Source organism: Nicotiana tabacum, chromosome 8, assembly GCF_000715075.1.
Source record: "Nicotiana tabacum cultivar K326 chromosome 8, ASM71507v2, whole genome shotgun sequence".
Taxonomy (NCBI): Eukaryota; Viridiplantae; Streptophyta; class Magnoliopsida; order Solanales; family Solanaceae; genus Nicotiana; species Nicotiana tabacum.
In genome coordinates, this window is record NC_134087.1 from 137,214,476 (window position 1) to 137,241,065 (window position 26,590).

General features: G+C 41.5%; 1 long non-coding RNA gene across 1 annotated transcript; it reads right to left on the reverse strand.

Annotated features, from left to right (window-relative positions):
- Positions 1-415: 415 nt before the first annotated feature.
- On the reverse strand, positions 416-14,998 carry LOC142162815 (uncharacterized). The gene is made up of 2 exons (XR_012694234.1): positions 14,288-14,998; positions 416-815 (listed from the first exon to the last, which is right to left on the reverse strand). It is a non-coding gene; the product is annotated as an uncharacterized LOC142162815 (long non-coding RNA).
- Positions 14,999-26,590: the final 11,592 nt, after the last annotated feature.

Genomic DNA, 26,590 nt, shown 5'->3' on the forward strand with positions numbered 1-26,590 from the left:
ACCTATCTTTTCTAGGATCTATGTTGTGAACAAAACATATACTCCCAAAAACACGAGGAGAAAGAGAGTGTAAGGGTGACTTAGGGAAAAACACTAAATGTGGAATTTGTATTTGGATAGCAGATGAAGGCATTTAATTAATCAAGTAACAAGCTGTAAAAACTGCATCGCCTAAAAAAGGTAGTAGAACATAGGATTGAATGAGAAGTGTGCGAGTAGTTTCAAAGAGATGCCTATTGTTTTTCTCTGCTACCCCATTCTGCTGAGGGGTATATTTATGGATAAGTCCGTGAGAGGTCATAAACTATTGAAACTGAGAGGATAAGTATTCTAAAGCATTATCACTATGAAAAGTGCGAATAGAAATAGAAAATTGATTTTTAATTTTAACACAAAAGTTCTGGAAGATAGATAACAACTCATAATGACTATTCATTAGGAAAATCCAAGTACATATTGAGTAATCATCAATGAAACTAACAAAATAACGAAATCTTAAGGTTGAACTAACTTTACTAGGACCCCATATATCAGAATGAACTAAAGAGAAAATAAACTCTAAGAGATTCTCAGTACTACGTGAAAAGGTGGCTCGGGTATGTTTACCAAGTTGACACGACTCACAATCTAATGTAGACAAACTAGATAATTAGGCACCATATTCTAAAGCTTGGATAAACTCAGATGTCCTGAGCGTTCGTAAATTAGGTTTGGAGGATATGTTACTGGATAAGTTATGAAGGGATACAGTGAGTTAAGGTAGTAAATGCCCTGTGATTCAGGCTTGTGCCAATCGCCTGCCCCGTACTGCGATCCTGCATAATAAAAGAATCATCAAAAAATATATACCACAATGAAGGGAACGAGTCAAACGACTAATAGATGCAAGACTAAAAGGACAGCCAAAGATATAAAGCATGGAATCTAGAGTGACAGAAGATGAGGGATTAGCTTGTCCAATTCCTTTTGCTTTAGTTTGAAACCCATTGGCTAAAGTAATAGTAGGAAGACGGTGAATACACAAAATTTGACAAAAGTGATTTATTACCAAAGATATGATCAGAAGATCTTGAGTGCATAACCCACGATCCAAGAGTACTAGACTGAGAAACACTATCACAAGAATTACTAGCAAAAAGAGTATCACTCTGGGCAACTGAGGCTACTTGTGGAGATGTCTGCTTACTTCCTCGATATCGAAGGAACTCATTATATTCCCCTATAGATAAAGAAAATCCCTGATTATATTGTAGTCTTAGTTTGAGCAATATGAGCGTTTCTAGGTAGTGGACCATGTAAAGGATAGCACACTTCACGAGTGTATCCATGTTTATTACAATAAGAACACTTGGGTCGAGATCTACCAAAATGATCTCCTCCTTGTCGATTCTCTATAGCCTGAGATGTCCGATTTTCCATTGTCTGAGATGCCAGAATAGAGGAATCAACAGTTGGTGGTGAGACCACTATGTGACTAGGTGGCACAACAAGACAAATCAATCAAGATAATAGTTCATCAACTATAGGGATCGAAGTACTAGCCAAAATATTGTCTCGCACTAAGTTAAGCTCGTTAGGCAGTCCAGCAAGTGTAAGAACTAGAAACACCTTTTGTCGTTGCTCTTATTGTTTTCAACACTATCAGTGACTGGCATCAACTTCTCAAATTCCTCCATAACTGCATGCACCTGTCCCAAGTAGGTAGACATATCCAATTCCTATTTCTTTAAGTTTGTCATCCGAGATATCACATCTGTCATGACCCAAGTTCGCCCTCCGTGAACTGTCGTGATGGAACCTAGTCTCTACGACAAGGTAATCCTAACAATTTCGAAAAAAGAAACAAAATGCATAAAAAAGAATAAAAACTGAAGATAAGCAAATATAGAAGCGTTTAAGATGTTGCTCGACATATACTAATACAAGATCTCAAAAATTGAACAACTCCCCAAAACCCGGAATCTCATGAAATCACAAGTTGTTGAATAACTTCAAGTGTCTAACTCCAAAATGTCTAAACAAAAGTAAATACAGAAGAGACAATACTGTAAGAGAGAATGGAAAGGGACTTTTTGGTCTGCGGACGCGGCAGATATACCTTGAAGTCTCTAGAGAATCGCCTCGCCTCAAGGGCAGTAGGGCTGAGTCGAAGTACCTTGATCTACACATAAAAAAACATGTGCAGAAAGGGCATGAGTACACCACAGCTGTACTCAGTAAGTGCCAAGCCTAACCTTGGTCGAGGAGTGACGAGGAAGGTCAGGGCCCTACTAATTATAGTTGAAAAATGAGGTAAAATAGTATATAATACGACAATATAATTAATGCTAACAATATGAAGTAACACAGGATAATAAGAATAACAACAACTATAACAGAGACAAAATAATCACATAAGGAATACAGCTTAACACAGAGATAACAACCGAGGATCTCCCAGGATACTGTCCTGTAGTCCCCAAATGTAAATATCTAGTGGATCTCCCCGATGTCGTCCCGTAATCCAGCTCATAGTGCGCGGGGATCTACCGAAATCCCAATCCGTAGTCCCAAATGTAAATACCCAGTACTGGGGGAATCTACTAGGTGTAATCCCGTAGTTCCAATATAATGTGCAGGGAAATCTACCAGAATACAAATCCGTAGTCCCAAAGTAAACATGCAGGGAGATCTCCCGGGATACTATCTCGTAGTCCCAAAGTAAACACACAGCAGCAACACGGAGAATATTCAATTCAATCCGAATTTCATACAAGGGCAAACAGGTATTTCTAACCTAGCATCCTGCACAAAATTCAAATAAAGTAATTTGAGCAAGTAAAGCAATTAATTCAATTAGACATGCCTCCCTAAGCTAATAGTGCGCTTAAATTGCAAGTAGTATAAATAGGAAAGGAAACACAGGTATAGTTACTTAATGAAAATAGGATTTTCAACAACTAGCACAAGTATGCACTCGTCACCTCATGTACAATGTAAATATAACTTTAAGTAACTAATTCCACTAATTAATTTGAAGCTAACACGCAAAATTAAGAAAATTACCCAAAAAGTCCCGCGGTCCCACATCTCGGAATTGGGTAAAAGTTTCGGATTATGAATCCTCATTCACTCATGAGTTTAATCATACCATTATTATCCAAATCTGATGTCAAATCCCCAATCAAAACTCGAAAATTAGGTCTAAGAACTTTTCCAATTTTTTCCCTTAATTTCTCACCCCAAATCCGAAATTAGATGATCAATTCATATTTAGATTAATGGGTTATAAGCAAAAAGGAGTTAAGAATCATTACCCGCAAACTCCCTCCGAAAATCTCTCCAAAATTCGTCTCCTACCGAGATCCCAATTCAATTTTGTGATATGAACTCAAATCCCTCGATTTTGAACTTTATGTTCTGCCCAGACGCGTCCTTAATCGCAATCGCGGAAACTCCCACGCGATGGCGAAGAGCAACTTCACTAACCCCCAAATTAATCATACGCAAACACAATAAACACTACATGGTCGCGATGTTGCACTGCTCATCTCAATGCGATCGCGGTTGACCTCACGCGATCGCGAAGAGCAATCTTCCACTCCTCAACTGCCTCACTTCTTCCTCTTTGCGAACGCGGCGTAGCCTACGCGTTCGCAATTCAACTTCTGTCAATACTACGTGTTCGCACTCCCTTTCCCGCGATCGCGTAGAACAAAAATCCCATCTGCCTCATCTAATCCTTCGCGATCGCGAGCCTCCTCACGCGATCGCGATGTAGAAAAGTTTGCAACAAATACCAGCAAAATCTGATCCTTGTCCAAGTCCAAAAATGGGTCGTTGAGCATCCAAAACACACCCGAGGCCCCCGTCACTTCAACCAAACATGCCAACCAATCCTAAAACAACATTCAAACTTGTTCCAACCTTCGGAATGTTCAAAACAACATCTAAATACCAATTTAACATCGGATTCAAGCCTAAGAACTCCAAAAACTCTCAAATTACGCTTTGGATCAAAAAGTCTATCAAACCTCGTTCGAATGACTTGAAATTTTGCAAACACATCACATTCAACACTAGGGAGCTACTCCATTTTTCGGAATTCCATTCCGACCCCGATATCAAAATGTCACCATCAAACCGGAAACTTAAAAAATTCATCTTTCAGCATATCAAGCCTAAATAAGCTACGGACCTCTAAAACAAAATCCAAACACCCCTAAGTTTGAAATCACCCAACGGAGCTAACGAAACTGACGGAATTCCATTCCGAGGTCGTCTTCATACTGCTTCGACTACGGTCCAAATTTCTAAAGCTTAAGCTCTCCTTTAGGGACTAAGTGTCCCAAAACACTCCGAAACGCAAAACAAATCATCCCAACAAATCACAATAGAAGAAACAAACACTGGGAAAATAGTTAATAGGGGATCGGGGCATTAATTCTTAAAATGATCGGCCGGGTCGTTATATCCTCCTATACTTAAACATTCTTTCATCCTCGAGCGAGCATAGAGACATACCTGAAGTAGTGAAAAGATGAGGGCAACAGCTGCACATATCCTGCTCGGTCTCCCAGGTCACCTTCTCGACCGGCTGACCCCGCCACTGAACCTTCACTAATGCAATGTTCTTTGACCTCAACTTTCAAACCTGCATATCCAATATCGCCACTGGCTCCTGAAAATAAGATAGATCCTTGTCCCAATGGACTGAACTAAAATCAAACACGTGCGACAAATCACTGTGATACCTCCGGAGCATCGAAACATGAAATACCGGATGAATTCCTGCCAGGCTGGGAGGTAAGGCAAGCTCATTAGCAACCTTCCCAACACGTCTTAATATCTCAAAAGGACCAATAAACCTCGGACTCAATTTCCCTTTCTTCCCAAATCTCATAACACCCTTCATAGGCAAAACCCGAAGCAGAACCCGCTCTCCAACCATATAGGAAACATCACGAACCTTCTGGTTTGCGTAACTCTTCTGTATGGACTGGGTTGTACGGAGTCTATCCTGGATTACCTTAACCTTCTCCAAAGCGTCCTGAACCAAGTCTGTGCCCAATAATATAGCCTTACCCGGCTCAAATCAACCCATCGGGGATCTACACTGCCTACCATACAAGGCCTCATACGGTTCAATCTTAATGCTGGATTGATAGCTGTTATTGTAGGCAAACTCCGCCAGTGGCAAGAACTGATCCCAAGAACCTCCGAACTCCATCACACACGCACGGAGCATATCCTCAAGAATCTGAATAGTGCACTCGGACTATCCGTTCATCTGGGGGTAAAATGTTGTGCTCAATTCCACCCGAGTACCTAACTCATGTTGTACTACCCTCTAGAACCGTGATGTGAACTGAGTACCTCTATCTAAAATGATGGAAACTGGAATACCATGTAGATGAACAATCTCCTGGATATAAATCTCCGCCAATTACTCCGGAGAATAGGTATTACACACAGAAATGAAGTGCGTGGACGTGGTCAGCCGATCCATAATCACCTAAATGGCATTGAACTTTCTCAAAGTCCGTGAGAGCCTAACACGAAGTCCATGGTGATCCACTCCCACTTCCACTCCGGAATCTCTATCTGCTGAAGCAACCCACCCGGTCCTGGTGCTCGTACTTCACCTGCTAACAATTGAGGCACCGAGCTACAAACCTAGCTATATCTTTCTTCATCTGCCTCAACTAATAGTGCTACCTCAAATCCTGGTACATCTTCGCGGCACCCGGATGAATGGAATACCGCGAACTATGGGCCTCCTCTAGAATCAACTCCCGAAGCCCATCAACATTGGGTACACAAATCTGACCTTGCATCCTCAATACCCTGTCATCACCAATAGTCACATCTCCGGCATCGTCATGCATGACCTTGTCCTTGAGGAAAAGCAAATGAGGGTCATCAAGCTGACGCTTTTTGATACGATCAAATAAGGAAGACCGAGAAATCACGCAAGCTAAAACCCGACTGGGCTCCGAAAGATCAATCTCACAAACTGGCTGGCTAAGGCTTGAACACCCATCGCCATGGGTCTCTCTGCTGCTGGTAAATAAGCCAAACTCCCCAAACTCTTCGCCCGGAGACTCAAAGCATCGGCCACCACATTGGCCTTGACCGGGTGATACAAAATAGTGATATCGTACTCTTTCAACAACTCTAACCACCTCCTCTAATCCAAATTAAGGTCCTTCTACTTGAACAGATGCTGGAAACTCCGGTGATTAGTATAAATCTCACAAGGCAGCTCGTACAAATAATGACGCCAGATCTTCAAGGCGTGAACAATAGCAGCTAACTTGAGATCATGGACAGGATAATTCTTCTCATGTACCTTAAAATTGTCTGAACACGTAGGCAATCACCCTACCGTCCTACATCAATACCGCTCCAAGGCCAATCCTCCAAGCATCACAATAGACGGTATAAGACCCCGAACCTGTAGGTAATATCAAAATTGGGGTTGTAGTCAAAGCTATCTTAAGCTTCTGAAATCTCGCCTCACACTCTTTCTTCCACTAGAACGGAGCACCCTTCTAGGTTAGTCTGGTCATAGGTGCTGCAATAGATGAAAACCCCTTAACAAATCGACGGTAATGACCCGCCAAGCCAAGAAAATTGCGGACCTCTATAGCTGAGAATGGTCTGGGCCAACTCTTCATTGCTTCCACTTTCTTCGGGTCCACCTTTATCCCCTCACTGGACACCACGTGACACAAGAATGCCATAGAATCCAACCAAAACTCACATTTCGAGAACTTTGCATATAACTTCTTTTCCCTCAAAGTCTGAAGCATTGTCCTTAGGTGTTGCTCATGATCTTCCCAACTCCAGGAGTATACCAGAATATCATCAATGAAGACAATGACGAACGAGTCAAGATATGGCCGGAACACACTATGCATCAAATGCATGAAGGTTGCTAGGGCATTAGTCAGCCCAAATGACATAACAAGGAACTCGTAATGACCATACCGAGTCCTGAAAGCAGTCTTCGGGATATCTGGCTCCCGAATCTTCAACTAATGGTAACCTAAACGTAAGTCAATATTAGAAAACACTCGTGCACCCTGTAGATAGTCAAACAAATCATCAATTCGGGGAAAAAGATAACGGTTCTTCACTATAACTTTGTTCGGCTGGCAATAATCAATACACATATGCATAGAACCATCCTTTTTCTTCACAAAGATGACAGGCACCCCAAGGTGATACACTGGGCCGAATAAAACCCTTATCAAGCAATTCTTGTAACTGATCCTTCAACTCCTTCAACTTAGGAGGGGTCATACGATACGGAGGAATAGAAATGGGCTAAGTGCCCGGCAACAGATCAATGCCAAAATCAATATCTCTATCGGGCGGCATGCCCAAAAGATCAGCTGGAAACACTTCAAAAAAATCCCGTACTACTGCGACTGAATCAACTGTAGGGGTATCAATACTAACATCTCTCACATAAGCTAGATACGCGTCACACCCCTTCTAAACCATACGTTGAGCCTTAAAGAATGAAATAACTCTACTAGAATTATGATCTAAGGTACCCCTCCACTCTACTCGTGGTACACCTGGTATAGCCAGTGTCACGGTTTTGGCATGACAATCAAGAATAGCATAATGGGGCGACAACTAGTCCATGCCCAAGATAACATCAAAATCTACCATGCTGAGCAATAATAAATCGTCTCTGTTCTCAAAACCACTAAGAGCAACCACACACGACCGATAAATGTGGTCCACAATAAGAGAATCTCCCACAGGAGTAGAAACATAAACAGGGGAACTCAAAGAATCCCGAGATATACCACAATGCGGGGCAATATAAGAAGACACATAAGAATATGTGGATCCTAGATCGAATAAAAGTGATGCATCTCTATGACAAACCAGGACAATACCTATGATGACAGAATCGGAGGCGACAGCCTCGGTACGGGCAAAAAGGGCATAATATTTGGCCTGGCCTCCCCCTCTAGGGTAACCTCTACCTCCTCGACCTCTACCTCTAGTTGGCTGAGTAGGTGGGGTAGAAACTGGAGCTGTAACCATAGCCTGAGAACTCTGCGGGGCACGTTGTGTCTTAGAAGTCTGTAGAGATGCACCCCTCCTAAGTTTGGGGCAATCCCTCACCATATGGCAGGTGTCACCACATTCAAAACAAGCTCTGGGAGGATATTGTGGCTGTGACTAGGTCGGGCCAGATCTGCTGGACTGACCACTGAAAGCACCCCGTGCAGGAGGCGCACTAGATACTGGAGGTACATAATAAGGCTCCTGAGGCCTAGGAGGAGCTGGATTACCACTAGCTACTGAAAGAGCTGAATGAACAACGCGACTCGTATAACCCCTACCATGATGAACTGTAGCTGGAGCACCAGAATAATGGCCCGACTCTCGAGACCTCTTGGCATCCCTCTCCTCTCTATCCCTAGTATGCATACCCTCCACTCTCCTAGCAATTCTCACCACTTGCTGATAAGAAATATGCATCTCCAACTCACGAGCCATGCTAGACCTGATGCTAGGAATGAGCCCCTCAATAAACTGGCAAACCCTCTCATGAATAGTAGAAACCAAAGCTGGTGCATGTCCAGCCAAGCTAGTGAAATGGACAGCATACTCTGAGACAGTCGTAGAACCCTGGCGCAAACACTAAAACTCTATGCGCCATGCGTCCATGAGGCTCTAAGGAACATACTCTCTCAGGAACATATCTGAAAATTGAGTCCAAGTTAGGGAAGCTACCTCACCCGGATTGTCTAACTCATAGGTACGCTACCACTCATAAGCGGCTCCTCGAAGCTGGAAGGTAGTGAAGGAAACCCCGTTCGATCCGGATATACCCATGGTATAGAGGATACGGTAGCACTCATCTAGAAATTCTAGAGCATCATCTGATGCTAGACCACTGAATAACAGAGGCTTGTACTTCTTAAACCTCTCAAGCCTCAACTGCTCATCCTTGGAAGTCGTTGCCCTGTCCTCGGGCTGATCTGCGACTGCAGGCTGTATAGGAATAATCTCTGATACCTGATCAACATGCACTCACTGCTCAGGAGTGCAGGCAGCGAGAGTCTGGGCTCCTTCCCCGGCCTGAGATGTAGCTGCTGCAAGGGGAAGCAACCCTGCCTGAGCCAGAATGGTGTACATGCTCATGAACTGTGCAAAAGTCTCCTGGAGTGCTGGAGTAGTAGTAGCAGTAGGCGTATCAGGTGCATGGACTCCAGATGGAACTGTAGGTGGCACCTCGGTGGCAGCTCGCGCGGGTGCTCTGGCTGCACCACGCACGTGTCCTTGGCCTCTACATCAGCCCCGACCTCTGACGGCTCTAGTAGGGGGCGCGGGTGCCTGATCATCTCTAATAGCACGTGTCCTCACCATCTGTGAGAGAATAGAAGACAGAAGTTTATAATTGTGATATCAAAATCTCGCACGACAAGGAAATCAAATGAAGTGGAATTTTCCTAACAGTTACATAGCCTCTCATAGATAAGTACAGACGTCTCCGTACCGATCCGCGAGACTCTAATAAATTGACTTGTGATTCATGACTACTATGAAGCTAGAGCTCTGATACCAACTTGTCACGACCCAAGTTTGCCCTCCGTGAACTGTCCTGACGGCACCTAGTCTCTACGACTAGGCAAGCCTAACAATTTTGGAAAAAGAAACAAAATGCGGAAAAACTAATAAAAATTGATTATAAGGAAATATAGAATCGTTTAAGATGTCGCTCGGCATATACTAATACAAGATCTCAAAAATTGAACAACTCCCCAAAACCCAAAATCTCATGAAATCACAAGCTGTTGGATAACTTCAAGTGTCTAACTCTAGAATGTCTAAACAAAAGTAAATACATAAGGGCTAATACTGTAAGAGAGAATGGAAATGGACTCCTCGGTCTACGGACGCGGCAGATATACCTCGAAGTCTCTGGAGAATCGCCTCACCTCAAGGGTAGTAGGGCTGAGTCGAAGTACCTAGATCTGCACATGAAAAACATGCGCAGAAAGGGCATGGATACACCACAGCGGTACTTAGTAAGTGACAAGCCTAACCTCGGTCGAGTAGTGACGAGGAAGGTCAGGGCCCTACTAATTATAGCTGAAAAACGAGGTAAAACAGTATAGAATACGGTAATATAATTAAATGCTAATAGTATGAAGTAACACAAGATAATAAGAATAACAACAACTATAGTAGAGATAAAATAATCACAGAAGAAATACAGCTCAACACATAGATAACAACCGGGGATCTCCCAGGATACCTTCCAGTAGTCCCCAAATGTAAATATCCAGTGGATCTCCCAGGTTTCCTCCCATAGTCTAGCTCATAGTGCGCACGGATCCACTGAAATCCCGATCCGTTGTCCCAAATGTAAATACACAGTACTGGGGGAATCTACCGGGTGCAGTCCCGTAGTTCAAATATAATGTGCAGGGGGATCTACCGGAATACAAATCCATAGTCCCTAAGTAAACATGCAGGGGGGGATCTCACGGGATACCTTCTCATAGTCCCAAAGTAAACATGCGGGGGGATATCTCGGGATACCTTCTCGTAGTCCCAAAGTAAACAGACAGCAGCAGCACGGAGAATATTCAGTTCAATCCAAATATCATACCAAGGTAAACAGGTATTTCTAACCTAGCATGTTGCACATAATTCAAATAAAGAAATTTGAGTAAGTAAAGTAATTAAGTCAATTAGACATGCTTCCCTAAGCTAATAGTAGGCTTAAATTACAAGTAGTATAAACAGGAAAGGAAACACAGTTATAGTTACTTAATGAAAACAATATTTTCAACAATTAGCACAAGTACACACTCGTCACCTCACATACAAGGCATCTCAAATATCAACAATATCAAATCCTAAGGGGAGTTCCCCCACACAAGGTGAGGCAAGCCACTTACCTCGAACCGGCTTAAAAATATACCCAAATCCACGCTCTTGCCACGAGTACTCGACTCCAAATGGCTCAAATCTATTCATATCAATTGCATAATGTAAATATAACTTTTAGTAACTAATTCCACTAATTAATTCGAAGCTATCACTCAAAATTAAGAAAATCGCCCAAAAAGTCCCCCGGGCCCACATCTCGAAATCGGGTAAAAATTACGGATTATGAATCCTCATTCACTCACGAGTCTAACCATACCAAAATTATCCAAATCTGATGTCAAATCCCCAATCAAAACTCGAAAATAGGTCTAAGAAATTTTTCAATTTTTTTCCCCAATTTCTCACCCCAAATCCGAAATTAGATGATGAATTCATGTTTAGATTAATGGGTTATAAGCAAAAAAGAGATAAGAATTATTACCCGCAAACTCCCTCCAAAATTCTCTCCAAAACTCGTCTTACAGAGCTCCCAATTCAATTTTGTGATATGAACTCAAATCCCTCGATTTTGAACTTTATGTTCTGTCCAGACGCGTCCTTAATCGCGATCGCGGAAACTCCCACGTGATCGCGAAGAGCAACTTTACTGACACCCAAATTAACCCTACACAAATGCGATAAACACTACGCGATCGCGATGTTGCACTGCTCTGCTCTACGCGATCGCGGTTGACGTTACGCAATCGCGAAGAGCAATCTTCCACTCCTCAGCTGCCTCACTTCTTCCTCTTCCCGAACGTGGTGCAGCCCACGCGTTAGCGATTCAACTTCTGCCTTACTATGCATTCGCACTACCTTTCCCGTGATCACGTAGAATAAAAATCCCCTCTGCCTCATCTAAGCCTTCACGATCGCAAGCTTCCTCATGCGATCGCAATGAAGAAAAGTCTGCAACAAATACCACCAAAAATCTAATCCTTCTCCAAGTCCAAAAATAGTCCGTTGAGCTTCAGAAACACACCCGAGGCCTCCGGGACATCAACCAAACCTGCCAACAAATCTTAAAACATCATTCAAACTTTTTCCAACCTTCGAAACACTCAAAACAACATCAAAACACCAATTTAACATCGGATTCAAGCCTAAGAACTCTCAAAACTCTCAAATTACGCTTTCGATCAAAAAGTCTATCAAACCTCTTCCGAATTACTTGAAATTTTGCAAGCGTATCGCATTCAACACTATGGAGATACTCCAACTTTCGGAATTCCATTTTGACCCCGATATCAACATCTCACCATCAAACCGGAATCTTCAAAAATTCAACTTTCGGCATTTCAAGCCTAAAAAAGCTACGGACCTCCAAAACAAAATCCGAACACGCCCCTAAGTCTGAAATCACCCAACGGAGCTAACGAAACTGACAAAATTCTATTTTGAGGTCATCTTCACACTACTCTGACTATGGTCCAAATTTCTTAAGCTTAATCTCTCCTCTAGGGACTAAGTGTCGCAAAACACTCCGAAACCTCAAATAATTCCTCCCAGCAACTCACAATAGTAGAAACAAACATGGGAAAAATAGTTAATAGGGGATCAGAGCATAAATTCTTAAGACGACTGGCTGGGTCGTCACATCCGGAACACTTAAACATTTGTTCGTCCTCGAATGAGCATAGAGACATACCTGAAGTAGTGAAAAGATCTAGAATGGACAAAACAAAGGATTATATTGGAACCAATCGATCACCATTTGGCTTCTTATCTAGCAAAGATAGGTTTCAGATCAGGCCATACACTTTGGTATAGTACATATTCTGATAAATAACTCCAAATACACCTTCAAAGGGTTAACTATTAATCGGAATTGGTGGAACTCCATTTCAACTCACATTTTCTAAGCTTACATATATTTCTAGTATCCTTATCGCTGTCATACCTTCTTTTTACCACCCGAGGTGGGAATATGAGGGAGTTTTTTCAATTAAAGTGATATAATTCGTAATGGGATTATTTTATTTAAATTCAGAGTCACCACTTGGGATAATTTATGGTGTCCCAAGTCACCGGTTTATTTAAATCCCAAATCGAGGAAATTTTCGACTTTATTTAAAAGTCTGCGAACCAGAAATTCTAAGTAAGGAATTCTGTAAACCGGGAGAAGGAGTTAGGCATTCCCAAGTTCTGTGATTCTACCACAATCGCTTTAACTATTATTAAATGGCCTAATTATTAGATTTATTACATGTTTTAAACCTATTGGGCATTTTTAACTTTATAACTTCTTTTAATTATTTTAAACTGCTTTTAGGATTTATGGAATTATTTTTTGAACAAGTTACGATTGTCGTACACTTGCCATTTTGGAACACACCGTAAATTACGCTACATGAAATGCTCCCGCGATTCGCAATATGTTTATTTTTATTAATGTTCGAAGTTATTACGATCGGGTCACTTGAAATGCACACCCAAATTTGGGAATTATGTATCATAACTACGTCACGGGAGCCGTACCCGTAGCTATGATAATTTTATTATAAACGCGCCTAAAGCAAACTACGAATAGTTCAAAGTGTTTTCTACACTAGTCATGAATGTTCCAAGTATTTGTTTTTCACACTAGTTTCAGTATTGATGTGAGGGCCATAGATTATAGGATTCATTTGAGAATGACACGCCTCAATTTGTTTCAAAAGATTGCACTCAACTTAAAGCAAACTACGGATGTTCATAATTTTTTCTTTCTAAGCTACTTCAAGATTATTGTAAGGATAAGTAGTTATGAATAAAAAAATATTGTGAATCATCTGCAATGTCATACTATAACAGAACTCAAATGACAATAAATTTAATGTTCGACAGCCACTGAAAGCAGCTTTAAGGCACTTTGATAGTAAGAACACAATTTGGAACTTGTACAAATATTTGCTCGATGTGGAAAAGGGGAAGAAAGACCAGTACACTGGCTTAAATCTGCAAATTTTCTACAACATTTTAGATGAAACCTCTTTATTTCTCATTCCTTTTTCATAACTTCCTTTTTCTGGTAGTTCTGAAATTAGAAGCAAAACCATATCTTAACAATTTTATGCAGTGTATAGCCAGAATATAAAACGTGACATTGTCTCTTCCAAATCAGTAATTTTAGCTAGTTCATAAAAAAAACCAAACAAACCAGAACAACACCATTTTAGCTCAAAATTCCAGCAACCAATCCTACTACAACAAGAGCTTAATAGTGCTCAAAATAAATTTATACTTGCACCCAGATTTGTGCATTGGTTCAACACATAAAAGTAATTCAAAGCAAAGTCAAATCTACAATCAATCATTGGAGAACATTCTCAAACACATGAATAAACTACTATAACTTTATAACAATATAACATGCTAAATCAGTGCGTACATGACTTAAAAGACGAGTTCATACCTTGGCAGTAGCGAAAGGAGCATAAATAATTAGCGACGAATCAACAAAATCAGCGACAAAAATTAAGCAAATCCACAGCTCCAAAAGGGCTGTTAGATACCCAGAACGAAAAGAAATCGAGCTTTGAAATCAATTCTTCTTCAAATCTCCATTGAAAATTCAAGTTTTCTTTCCATTTTAGCTTCTAATTTTCTGATTTGGGATGCCATTTTCGAATCTAAAAAAATTATTTATTTTATTTTTTAAGAAGAAGAAGAAGTCGTTTATGTGTGTGTGTGTGTGTGTGTCCCTTTTCAATTTTTGAGAGAGGATTTCTCAAAAATCTTAAGGGGAAGGTGTTGGTTTCAGAATGGGAGGGGATCTGATGTATTTTTGTCTAGTCGAATGAGAAGAAAGGAGACAGAGAGAGAATATGTGTGTGGCATTGTCATGGAGTCAAGATGGAGCGTTCATTTCCTTAGTTCCTCTCTTGCGCCGCTACTGAAGGGAAAATTAGGAAGGTCTTCTAATGTTAGGTCTAGAGATGGAAAAAATCTGATCCCCTTTTTTAGGTCTTTTAATGTGTGTTTTAATGGAGAGGGAAGGGTTTACTGGGTCAGGCTTGGGGTGGATTGGGCAATTGAGATGAGGTTTAAAATTAATAAGTGTTATTTTAAGAATTGGCCCAATTTTAAAAGAAACAAGACCAAAATATATTCTTCCTATTTTTCTTTTCTTTGTTTTTTCCTTTTCATTTCTTTAATTAATTAAAATCCTAAATCAATCTATTTTTGTAGAAATTAGAATTCTTTATCTATTTTAAATATTAAAACAATTAATTAACTTAAAATTAAAGAAAAATGCTAATTTTAAAGGCTAGAATCTAAATATGTAATAATTACCATTTTTGTTATTGTTTGCTTAATAAAATTAATTCCTACATGCAAATTAATCCTAATATGGCATGAAATTAAAACGTGACAATTTGTTTATGATTTTTATGATTTTAAAAACATTAAACATGCATGAAATGCAACTAAATAAAGAAATACTCCTAAAATTCATTAAAATTATTCTTGATTTATGTTTAGGAGTTATTTTCATATAGGGCAAAAATTAGGTGCTCACAGCTGCCCCTCTTTTCTCGAAAACATGAAGAGTTTTTGGGCAAAGATAAAGTGAGCAATTACGAACAATTTTTGCCCGTTTGAAACTCCATGTGAAACATTTTTTGAAAAGTCTGACCGAACCTTGCCTCAGAGGTTACCTACATATCCTTGGCTATAAAGGAATTAGGTCAGTGTAGTTTTGGGAGTTTTGGAAGTTGGGACTACCGAGAAACTGTGTTTTCATTGATGTTGTTGTTGTTTCTGCTTGCTGAGCTCCTTATTACACCAAAATGAAATATAAAAAACTAAACTAGCTAAGCCTATCAACTATGAGTTATAATATTCATATCTATAAACCTTCTAAAGCTTGATCTTGAGTCTTGACTAGTTCTTCCTGCAGACTCTGATCTGAATCTTGATGCTCGTTAGTTGCAACCACTAGTTCATTCTTCTTCAGCTTTTCAGATCAAGGCGGGACATGCAAAGCTTGTGATTTCAATCATTTCTTGAGCAATTTGTATCCTTTTCTCCGCTTCTACACTTAGAGTTCACTTTTTTTATTGTTTTTCTTTTCATTTATTTGAATCGAGACTTCTTCTTTTGGTCGCCTCGAAACTTGTACCTCAAGATAAAAACCTGCTCAGGCACCAAAACAAACAAACGAACGAAATTTTTTGCCCTAGTTTTCACTGGGAAAATTTCGTGAGTTATTGTAACAAAAATCTAAACTACTTCTTTATTGAAAGAAATAAAATCAGGATTGTGTATTCTTGGGAGAAAAGAGATTAGGGAGTGGAGCCCTATATCTAAAATGAAATCAAATGGGTGTAACGACCCGGCCGGTCGTTTCATGAGTTAGCGTTCTGTTATCCCAATTTCTGCTTCTTTATGCTTTATTTATCAGTGTTATGTGGTATTGGGTCAGTTTGTTCGAATCTGGAATGGTTTTGGTAAGGTTTGAGACACTTAGTCTCTTTTGAGTAAGCTTAACTTGGAAAAGTTAATCAGATGTTGACTTATGCGAAAAAGGGCGCGAATGTGAATTCTGAAGGTTAATATACTTTGGGAGATGATTTGGGACTTAGGAGTGTGATCAGAACGTGTTTGGGAGGTTCAGAGTAGATTTAGGCTTGAATTGGCGAAATTGGAATTTTGGCGTTTTTCGATTGATAGGTGAGATTTTGATATAGGGGTCGGAATGGAATTCCGGGAGTTGCAGTATGCCCATCATGTCATTTGGGATGTGTGTGCAAAATTTTAAGTCATTTGGATGTGGTTTGATAGGCTTTTTGATCAAAACCAGAATTCGGAAGATTTTGGAACCTTAGGCTTTAATTCGATGTGATTTGGTTGATTCGATGTTGTTTGAGGTGATTTTAATATTGGTATAAGTTTGGATGGTGGTGTATGACTTGTTTGCGCTTTTAATTGAGGTCTCGGGGGCCTCGGGGTGATTTCAGATGGTTGACGGAAAGTTAGGAGTTGGGAGTTTGTAGTTGATGTTTTAGGTTACTGTCATAATCGCAACTATGGTTGGGAGGCCACAGGTGCACCCCTACAGATGCGGAAGCAAGTCGCAGATGCGGAATGGGCCATGGAGAGCTGGAACAGTAGAATCGGCTAGGTGAGCGCACCTGCGATAGCGCAGGTGCGAAGATGTTATCGCAGATGCGACTTTGGCCATTCAAGTGAAAACCATAGGTGCGGTGGTCAAGACCGCGGAAGAGGGACCGCAAAAGCGGTAATGGGACCGCATGTGCGAAAATCCTGGGTCAGAAAGTATAAAATATTTCCTTCGCAATTTTTGAGTTATTCGTCACCATTTTCATGTGGGTTTGAGCTTGAGGGAGCTATTTGAAGAGGGATTTTAATGGGATTTCATAGAGGTAATGTTTTTGGACCCTAAACGCATTTCTATGGTGTTATTTCACTGATTTGGATTGAAAATTTAATGGAAATTAAGAGTTAAAGATTGGGAATTAGGGCTTGAGATTGGAGACCTTTGAGTGAGGGTTTGAGGGGTCGAATGTAGCTCGGTGTCTCAATTGTCAGCAGGTGAAATATGAGCATGGGGAGTTGATTCTGGAAGAGGCCCATAGCTCGTAGTATTCCATTCATCCTGGTGCCGCAAAGATGTATCAGGATCTGATACAACATTATTGGTGGAGGAGAATGAAGAAGGACAACGTGAGATTTGTAGCTCGGTGTCTCAATTGTCAGCAGGTGAAATATGAGCATCAGAGACCGAGTGGCTTACTTCAGCAGATGGATATTCCAGAGTGGAAGTGGGAGCGGATCACCATGGACTTTGTAGTTGGGCTCCTATAGACTTTGAAGAAGTTCGATGCTATTTGGGTGATTGTGGATCGGCTGACCAAGTCCGCGCACTTCATTCTTGTGTGTACTACCTATTCTTCAGAGCAGTTTGCAGAGATCTATATCCGAGAGATTGTTCGTTTGCATGGTGTCCTAGTTTCCATCATTTCAGATAGGGGCACTCAGTTTACTTCACAATTTTGGAGGTCTGTGCAGCGAGAGTTGGGTACTCAGGTTGAGTTAAGCACAAATTTTCACCCTCAGACGTACGGACAGTCCGAGCGCACTATTCAGATATTGGAGGACATGTTGCACGCTTGCATCATTGATTTCGGAGGGTCATGGGATCAGTATCTACCACTCGCAGAGTTTTCTTATAACAACAGTTACTAGTCGAGTATTCAGATGGTTCCATATGAGGCCTTTTATGGGAGGCGGTGTAGATCTCCAGTTGGTTGGTTTGAGCCGGGTGAGGCTACACTATTGGGTACAGACTTGGTGTAGGATGCTTTAGACAAGGTGAAGGTGATTCAGGAGAGGCTTCGTACAGTGCAGTCGAGATAAAAGAGTTATGCTGACAGGAAGGTTCGGGATGTGTCCTACATGGTTGGTGAGAAGGTCTTGTTGAAGGTTTCGCCCATGAAGTGTGTTATGAGATTTGGGAAGAAAGGTAAATTAAGTCCTCAGTTCATTGGGCCTTTTGAGGTGCTTTGGAGGATTGGGAAGTTGGCTTATGAGCTTGCTTTGCCACCCAGCTTGTCGAGTGTGCATCCGGTATTTCATGTTTCTATGCTCCGGAAGTATATTGGGGATCCGTCTCATATTTTGGACTTCAGCACGGTTCAGATAGATGGTAATTTGACTTATGATGTGGAGCCATCAGCTATTTGGAGCGTCAGGTTTAAAAGTTGAGATCAAATGATATAGCTTCAGTGAAAGTGTAGTAGAGAGGTCTACCCGTGGAGGAGGCTACCTGGGAGACCGAGTGGGAGATGCGGAGCAGATATCCTCACCTGTTTGAGGTTTCAGGTATGTTTCTTGACTCGTTCCAGGACGAAAGTTTGTTCAAGAGGGGGAGGATGTAACGACCTGGTCGGTCATTTCATGAGTTACCACCCCATTTTCCCAATTTTTGCTTCTTTATGCCTTGTTTATCCGTATTATGTGGTATCAGGTTAGTTGGTTCGAATCTGGAATAGTTTTGGTAAGGTTTGAGATACTTAGTCTTTTTTAAGTAAGTTTAAGTTGGAAAAGTCAACCGGATGTTGACTTATGAGAAAAAGGCTTCGGATGTGAATTCTGATGGTTCAGATAGCTTCAGGGGATGATTTGGGACTTAGGAGTGTGATCGGAAGGTGTTTTGGAGGTCCAGAGTAGATTTAGGCTTGAATTGGCGAAATTGGAATTTTGGCATTTTCCGGTTGATAGATGAGATTTTGATATAAGGGTTGGAATGGAATTCCGGGAGTTGCATTAGGTCCGTTGTGTCATTTGGGGTGTGTGTGCAAAGTTTCAGGCCATTGGGACGTGGTTTGATAGGTTTTTTTATCAAAAGCGAAATTCGGAAAATTTTGGAACCTTAGGCTTGAATTCAATGTGATTTGGTTGATTCGATGTTTTTTTAGGTGATTTGAAGATTGGTATAAGTTCGGATTGTGGTGTATGACTTGTTTGTGCTTTTGGTTGAGGTCCTAGAGACCTCGGGGTGATTTCTAATCGTTGACGGAAAGTTAGGAGTTGGGAGTTTGCAGCTGAAGTTTTAGGCTACTGTCATAACCGCATCTGCAGTTGGGAGGCCGGCAGTGCGACCCCCACAGATGCGAAAGCAAGTCGCATATGCATATTAGGCCATGGGGAGCTGGAACCACAGAAGCGGCTAGGTGAGCGCACTTGCGATAGCGCAAGTGCGGAGATCTTATCGCAGATACGACTTTGGGCATTCAAGTGAAAACCGCAGGTGCGGTGGCCAAGACCGCGGAAGCGGGACCGCAGAAGGGGTAATGGGACCGTAGGTGCGAAAAGCCTGGTTCAGAAAGTATAAAAGATTTCCTTCGCGATTTTTGAGTTATTCTTCACCATTTTCATGCGGGTTTGAGCTTGAGGGAGCTATTTGAAGAGGGATTTCAAGGGGATTTCATAGAGGTAATATTTTTAGACCCTAAACTCATTTCTATGGTGTTATTTCACTAATTTGGCTTTGGGAATTAGGGCTTGAGATTGGAGACCTTTGAGTGAGAGTTTGAGGGGTCAAATGTAGTCGGATTTTGGTACTTTTGATATGGATGAACTCTTTGGAGGATAAGGAGTTTATTTATATAATTTTTATCGGATTCTAAGATGTAGGCCCGGGGGTCGGGTTTTGGTTAATTTTGGAATTTGGGTCGTAATTTGATTTATTTCGAGTGGGCTTTGTTCCCTTTGCATATTTTAATAGTTATGTACTGATTTTGGTTAGATTTGGAGCATCCGGAGGCCTATTCAAGAGGCAAAGGCATTGCAGGCTAGAGTTTGGACCGGATAGAGGTGAGTAATGATTGTAAATGTTGTTCTGAGGGTATGAAACCCCGGATTTCACATTGTTGTACTATGTTGAGATGACGCACATGCTAGATGACGAGCGTGGGGTTGTGCACCATTGGGGATTGTGACTTAGTCCATCCCGAATGCCTGTTTTACTGCGTATTTGATTGAAAACTATTTGCTATCATCATGTTTCGGGTTAAATGCCATATTTGGGCCTCGTGCCAACTGTTTTGGACCCTTAGGGGATTTTTACTACTACTCCTCACTGTTACTTTATACTTGTACTCAGTCATGCTATATTTTACTGTTTTTATAACTCAACCATGTTTACTCTGTTTTGACATATTAAATGATATCTTGAGTTGAGCATCATATTTTACTGTGCCCGAGTGGCTTTTAGAGATTTCTGACTGAGTAGGGCCGAGGGCCTTTGTTGTGAGGTTATTATGGGATCGGGCTTCACGTCGCAGCAGTGTTGTAATGATTTATGATTATGAGGCCGAGGGCCTGAGTTGTTATGCCACGAGGTGGCTTAATATGAGGCTGAGAGCCTATTTGATTATGCCACGAGATGGCTTGATATTGCGCTTGGGCCGTAAGGGGCCCCTCCCGGAGTCTGTACAACCCCAGTGAGCGCGGGTACCCAGTGTGATATGTGATATAGCCCGAGAGGCTGATGTTGTTCCATATTATTGCCCGATGGGCTGATTCTATTGATATTGTTCCCGAGGGGCTAATTTTTATGTGTTTATCTTTTTTTGCTACTTTTCATTCATTTGTTTAACTGTTAAAAGATGTTTTACAGAGGCTTTTACTGAATTGAGGTTTGTTTTACAAGTTTTCACTGTTCTATTGCATTGTATTGATTTTATACTGCCTCTTTGTAGCATTTTGTTGTGTTTTACGTGTTTTCTTATCGCTCAGCTGCCTTTACTTTTATTACTCACTGAGGTGGCATACTCGCATTACTCCTTGCACCCTGTGTGCAGATTCAGGAGCTTCGAGTCCTTCTAGCGAGGGCTGATTGTTTCCAGCTTGCCATTTGGAGTTCACTCGCCTAGCTGCTCGGCGTTCGCAGCCCAGTGTTTCTCCCTCCTATCTTTATTTTCCCTTGTATTGGATTCTGTAATAGACTAAGTATTCCTTTTTCATACTCTTAGACTTATGTTAGATGCTCATGATTGGTGATACCCCGATATCGGGCTGTGTTTATTTTTGCGTTTGTTCTGTTACACTTATTTTGGGATTTATCACCTGTTAATGTTTTAAATTGAACTATTGTAACTGTTAAAAATGAATTGGGAGTTTGTGTCGGCTGACCTTGTTTCACGATAGGCGCCATCACGATTGGGTCCGGATTTAGGGCCGTGACAATGGGGATCGGAGGTCCTAAGTTGGAAAGATTACCAGGTTATACTGGCATCAACTAAGGAATGGGACCTTAGGCCAAAACATATTACTAGGTTATGCTGGCAAAGCTAGGGAGTGGGACCCTATGTTGGAAAATATTACCAGATTATGTTGGCATCAGCTAGGGAATAGGACCCTATGTTGGAAAAAATTACCAGGTTATGCTAAAAAATCATTGGGTTATGCCGGAAAGGTCCTCGAGTTATGTCGGGAAAGTCATCGGGTTATGCTAGGGAAGTCATCGGGTTATGCCGGAAAGGTCCTCGGGATATGCTGGAAAGGTCCTCGGGTTATGCCGGGGAGGTCATCGGGTTATGCCGGAAAGGTCCTCGGGTTATGCTCGGGAAATCATCGGGTTATATCGGAAAGGTCCTTGGGTTATGCCGGGGAATTCATCGGGTTATGCCGGAAAGATCCTCCGGTTATGCCAGGGAAGTCATCCAGTTATGCCGAAAAAGGTCCTCGGGTTATGCCGGAAAGGTCCTCGGGTTATGCCAGGGAAGTCATCGGGATATACCGGAAAGGTCCTCGGGTTATGCCGGGGAAGTCATCGGGTTATATCGGAAACGGTCCTCGGGTTATGCCGGAAAGGTCCTCAGATTATGTCGGGATCAACTAAGGGGTGGGACCCTATGTTGGAAAGATTACCAGGTTATGCTGGCATCGACTAGGAAATGAGACCCTATGTTGGGAAAGACGTAGCTAGAGATTGGAGACCCTATGCAACAATGGTTTTTGAATTTTTCTTCTTCTTTTTCTATTTTTTTTTAATCATCATTTTCTCTCTCTCTTTTTTCATAGAATGAGTAAATGCAGGAAAGAATTTTGGAGGATACTTGCCTTTTGGATTGATTATTGTTGCAAAGCTATTGTAGCCTCTGCGCGGTTTCCTTTTGTTGCACCTACTTCTTGCAAGGTTGCTTTGAATTACACCTGTTTCTTGTTTTTTTTTACAAACAAAGAACAATTTATCAGTTTGAAACAGTGGTTGGTTTTGTGGCATTGATTATTTCAACTACTTGATCTCGGCCCGACTTCTTTGATGAAGATCTCAATTGCAAATGTTTGTTCCCTGAGGGCCGATTTCATTTCAGGCCCTGGAGAACCTCTGGTTTTTCCAGACTTTGCCATGACGGTTTGTCGGTGGAACCCAACCTTGTCGACATTATTTTGCCTCTGTAGACCTTTCCCTTCTGACTTTTTTTTTCTGATCATTGGGGAACTTTTGGCTCATCAAACTTTGCTGCAACAGCTAGTCGCGTGGGACTTAACCTTTTCCAACTTTATTTCGCCTTCGTAGGCCATTCATTTCTGGCTTCTTTCTTCCAATTTCAATTTTAGAGCATTTGGGGATTTTCAAACCTTTGTCGAGACGGCTAACCACGTGGGAAACAACCTTTTCAACTTCATTTGCCTTTACAGGAACTTCAATTTGATTTTCTCCTTCCAAGAGTTTTGATTTCGAAGCATCAACCGCCATGGCCGGTCGAGGTCGACTTGATGCCCCTGACGAGGCTGGGTGCCTTTTTGCATATTAGCTTGTATCAAATGAGAACCCTATAAATCAGTCTTACCATCCTTTCTTTGTCTTAGTTTCGGAACAGAGTTAGACCGAAACGATACAAAGAAAACAAACAATGGGATGGAGAATGAGTTTAAAATAAGAAGTGTCCCTTTCGGGGAAAGGAAAGAAGGACTTATCCAGAGTACATGAAGACTTCAATGAACATGACATGCCTTTTGGACTGGATGTCTAATCTGTGTGAACCGTCCGAATCTTAGAAATTCATCACAACTTTTGCCTCAAAATCGAGAAACCTTTCCAGGACTCTGTCGATGCCGATGGCTATGAGGATTTTCTTTTCGATCAGGGGCGCCCTTTGCGAGTTTTCATCAGCTAACCTCTCTCATTTCTCTTCTCACCATCGCTTTATAGTGCTCTTTATGACTTTTCACTAACAAGACTCTCTCATTTTAGTTTCTCTGCTTACTGTCGCCTCATGGTGCCCGTGTAGGTTTCACCAATAAAACTCTCTCATTTTATTTCTCTCATTTTGATTGCTTCGGATCCAAGTAGCTGCATTCTCTGATCCTTGAAAATTCTCACCGACTGATCGAAAAGACTTGAACGGGATTTCGGGTAAAACGAATTTGGATTGAATTATAACTTTGGAACCTTTCAAGCGAAACCATCGCCGAACCATTGTAACTTCTGCCCCAGTTTCAACTTTTGGGGAATTTGGATTTTTGTTTTGGTGTGACTGAACCCCAAAGAGAGGCCGCCTACGTATCCTTTCGGAATCAAATCGAACGTAGTTCAGGGAACTTTGTTTTTATTTTCTTTTATTTTTCTGTTTTGTTTTGTTTTCTATTTCCTTTTCCTCTCTTTTTTTAATTTTTCATTTCATTTTCTTTTTGCCCTTTTCTTCCCCTTTTTTTGTATTTTTCTTTTCTTCTCTTTTATTTTTTTTTCATTTTTCATTCATCATTTTTTTCAATATAACTTTCAGGTTCCAAATAGGGTAATCAAACCTGGCTCAAAGGGTTCGCAAAGGGTTGAATATTTGCATACTAAGAAAAAAAAGACTTCTTCATCCCAACCGAAGAACATTAACGCTGTATAGAAGATCCAACATAGTACCTTTGCATGCATTTGCATTGACAACTGTTTCAAGGATATTTCTTCAATGTCTCCCAAGTGCAACGCTCTCTCTTTTGGCAGTAATCTCGTTACCATGTATGGACCTTTCCAATCTGGAACCAATTTTCCTTCGGTTGTTCCAACGCTTTTTTTTATTTCCTTAAACTTATCTTCATTGCGATCTAATTCTTGATTAATTATTTTGAGGTCTGACAGTGTTTTAGGATCTGGGCATGAAGTCCGCAAGCATGTCATGTTATTGAAATCTGCATTTAACAAAACTAACAGGAGAATAAGAAAAGTGAAATTAAGAAAAGAGACATTCCTGGAAAATGAAATATTAATTTCATTTGATTTTTGATTTTTTTTTTTGAATTTCAAAATATAGAAGGGTTAACATCGGAAAGTAAGACAATAAAGTAAAACATCCGGATAACACCCTGAGATAATCTGGATGCAGAAAGGATAGCAAGACTGGCTACCGAGACTCCCGTCTGATGGGGAACTTTCAGGCTTGGCAACCGTTTTTCAGTTTTTCTTTTGTCTCGACAATGGATGCAATGGGCTTCAGTGCCGGATCAAATTCCTTACTTTTAACAAATCATTCCGACTATTGGCCCGATGTTGTGAGCAGGCAACGGATTGTTCATCACATCAGGAGCTTCTTCATCCCAAAAAACAATTCTTTCAACTTTAATCAAATCTTCAACTGCCCTTTTGAGGGTCCAACAGTCCTCTGTACTGTGTCCGACTGCTCCAGAGTGGTATTCACATCTAGCATCAGCTCGGTGTGTTGGGGACTTGGGGTTCGACCGGTTCGGGGCCACTGGCTGTAATAGATTTAGCCTGATTAGCTTTTGGAACAAGATTGAATACGATTCACCAATAGGGGTAAACTTATTCTTTCTTAAAGGCTCTCTTGGGCGAGGATTGTTTTGGGGATCATTTTGTTGGGGATTATATGGAGCTTGGTAAGAATGGTTATTTATGAGAGGTGGAGCTCGGTTTTGTGTATAATATTGTGGCCGCGGGTAAGGTTGTGCATTCATCACCGCATAGGGAGGCGGTGCCACGGCATAAGCAACATCTTGAATAGGATAATAGTGTGGTGGGACCATAGGCAGCACATATAATTGGCTGAATGACCTGCAGGCCCCCCTCGAGTTTGACACCATCATGGCTCCCTCTTCAACCCCATTTCTGTTCATCAAACCCTCCGAACCATTCTTAGCAGCCTGTGATGTGGCTTTAAAGGCAACATAAGTCAAGATTTGCCCTGTTTTTAAACCGTTTTCAACCATTTCCCAAATTTTGATAGCCTCAGCGAATGACTTGCCCATAGCAGACATCATGTTCTTGAAGTAGTCCTCCTCTAAGGCCTGTAGAAAGACAGTGACCATTTCAATTTCGTCCAATAGAGACTTTACCTTGGCAGCTTGCTCACGCCATTTGATAGCATATTCGCGGAAGTTTTCCGCGGTTTTCTTTATCAAATTGGACAAAGCGTTTCTGTCGGGAGCGATGTCCACATTATACTAGAACTGGCGGACAAAATCTCAGGCCATATCGTCTCACACGTGCCAATGAGTAATTTCTTGATCCGTATACCACTCAAAAGTGATTCGGTGAGGTTTTCCCCCAAAATAGGCCATTAGCAGCTCCTCTTTTTCACCAGCGCCTCTCAACTTGTTACAATATCGTTTCAGGTGAGCGTTCGGGTCACCCTGCCCATCGTACTTTTCAAATTTTGACATCTTGAAACCAGCTAGCAAGTGGACATGGGAAACATACAGAGGTCAGAGTATGAGACACTCTTTTGGCCACTTGGACCTTACATGTTTTTCAGGCTTTGTTCCAGGCTCTTCATCTTCCGAGCCATTTTCTTTTCCTCGGGATTTTTAACAACTTTTTCTCGCTCCACCGAGAGATCATATTGCGGAGGTTGAGTGAAAGAGTACGGGGTCACATATGTTATTTTTGATTGAAGTTGTGGACCCTAAAAGGTGAACATTGGAGGCGCAATATGCGGCCATGGTAAAGTTGGTTGTGCTCTGGTGCAGACTGGTGCTGTAAAGAACAACATTAAAGGTGCCCTGGAAACTGGCGCATGGGGGCGAACCACAGAAGGCATGTCAGGATCATTGGATGGAATTGGAGGGTGCCCGCATGGGATGAGCGGGTTGGGCAGAGGAGCGTTGGTAACCTCACCTGACCTGGGGATCAACTTAGGGAACCCAAGGATTGCACTTGGCGATTCCCTACCGTTAGACCAAGTGTCCCACATTTCCAATATGCAGAGACGCAACATCTTATTCTCTTCATCAA